The sequence below is a fragment of the Lathyrus oleraceus genome, chromosome 7 (genome assembly GCF_024323335.1).
Source record: "Lathyrus oleraceus cultivar Zhongwan6 chromosome 7, CAAS_Psat_ZW6_1.0, whole genome shotgun sequence".
NCBI lineage: Eukaryota > Viridiplantae > Streptophyta > Magnoliopsida > Fabales > Fabaceae > Lathyrus > Lathyrus oleraceus.
In genome coordinates, this window is record NC_066585.1 from 295,759,004 (window position 1) to 295,761,174 (window position 2,171).

Genomic DNA, 2,171 nt, shown 5'->3' on the forward strand with positions numbered 1-2,171 from the left:
AAAAGACATAAAGAAGTTAAAATCAATAGAGCGAGAGTTTGAGGTTTTAACTGGACAGTGTAAATTAGACATTAATTCTAGATCAGGGCGAGAGCAAGTTTTAGAGTTAATTAAATTCCGATCTTTTCCAAAAAGTATTTTTAAAGATTGAATGTGAGGACGAGAGTTAAGCATTCGAATTTAATTATATAACCTAAGTCAACAGAGCGAGAGTTTGAGATAAGGGTGTTTAAACGGTCAGTGTTTTCTTGAAAAGAGTTTCTATGGACTGTATTGCTTTCAAAAAATGGTTTTTGACTTAATTATAAGTGACAGCTACATTAACATAAAATCATAGTTTATTCAACAGAGCGAGAGTTTGAGATAAAACTTTTAATCAATAAAGTCAACTGAAAAGATTTATTTTAAAACCAAGAGACCGACAAAGGATTGATTCCCTAATTACGACGAACTACATACCGATATCCGCTTTATTAATATTTAATCTAGATCTTAGTTTAGTTTTTAGCTTTCCCCCAACCAATCAAACATTATTCACCTTAGCTTTACGAAGTAACCTTAGATAACGGTATATCGATTCATAAGTCCCTGTGGGATCGATATCTTTTAAAACTACGCGATAGAACTGTGCACTTGCAGTTTGTACCCCAAATTCGACTCACGAAGTCGAGCGATCAAGTTTTTGGCGCCGTTGCCGGGGACTTTTATTTAATCGATATCGTAACTCTTCCGTTACGCTGTAGAGACTAAGGTTTCTTTTTCTTCTAATCTTTCTTTCGTTGATTTGTATGCCACGCACTCGCTCACAAGGCGAACCGCTCTATTTACGAATCAACGATATCGAACTATATCTCCGAATCCTTCGACGAATTCGGGAATATCGTGCTGCAAACAATCTCCCTCCTATAGAACTTCCTGATTTCAAAAACATTTTTCCTTCGATAACCGAGATGGCAGAACCAGCTCGTGCTCTTAGAGATTACGCTGCTCCATCGCAAGATGAACCGCATTCAAGTATTGCTCCGCCCGCAATCGAAGCAAACAACTTCGAACTTAAACCTTCGCTGTTGCAGGCTGTGCAACAGAACCAATTCTCTGGAAATCCTACCGAGGATCCAAACCTTCATTTATCCGTATTTGTCCAATACGCTGATACTGTTAAAGCTAATGGTGTCACTTCGGAGGCAATTCGACTTCGTCTTTTTCCTTTCTCATTAAGAGATAGCGCTAGAAGATGGCTTCAGTCTCTCCCTTCAAACTTTGTCACCACATGGAACGAGTTGAAGAAAGTTTTTCTTGCCCGATACTTTCCGCCAAGCAAAACAGCTATGTTAAGAGCCCAGATAAACGGATTTAAACAGAAAGACAACGAGTCTCTTTTCGAAGCATGGGAAAGATACAAAGACATGATGAGACTTTGCCCACACCATGGTTTGGAAGACTGGTTAGTAATTCACACATTTTATAATGGTCTCTTGTACAACACAAGGTTAACAATAGACGCCGCTGCAGGTGGTGCACTAATGAACAAACCTTATGCTGATGCTTACCAGCTTATCGAGAGCATGGCCCAAAACCACTATCAGTGGGGAACCGAACGAACAATGGTGGAAAAACCTCAAACGAAAACTGGCATGTACGAGATAAGTAACCTTGATCACGTTAATGCAAAAGTGGATGCTTTGGTCCAGAAAATTGAAAGTTTAAATGTATCACCTCCAACCGCCGTGGTTGCTATAACTCAGAATTGCGAGGTCTGTGGAATCCAAGGTCACACCCCTACGGATTGTCAACTCTTGACAGGAATCCAAGCAGAGCAAGTGAACTATGCTCAAGGAAGCCCCTACTCGAATACCTATAACTCAAATTGGAAGAACCATCCAAACTTTTCATATAAGAGTAATAATGCTTTGTACGCACCTGGACAGTCTCCAAATCAAGCCCCAGCTATACCTCTGGGATATCAGAAACCAAACCCATCCATGCATAACAATAACGCCCCTAGGAAATCCAACTTGGAAATCATGATGGAAAACTTTATAGCTTCCCAACAACAAACCAATAAAGATTTCTTAAACCAGAATGTACACACTGGCGAACAACTTAAACAACTAGCAAGCAAAGTAGATGCCCTGGCTACCCATAACAAAATGCTGGAAACACAAATATCA

General features: G+C 39.7%; 1 pseudogene; it reads right to left on the bottom strand.

The window, feature by feature from the left end:
- Positions 1 to 1,335: 1,335 nt before the first annotated feature.
- LOC127109142 (uncharacterized) lies at positions 1,336 to 1,435 on the bottom strand (annotated as a pseudogene).
- Between the last annotated feature and the right edge of the window lie 736 nt (positions 1,436 to 2,171).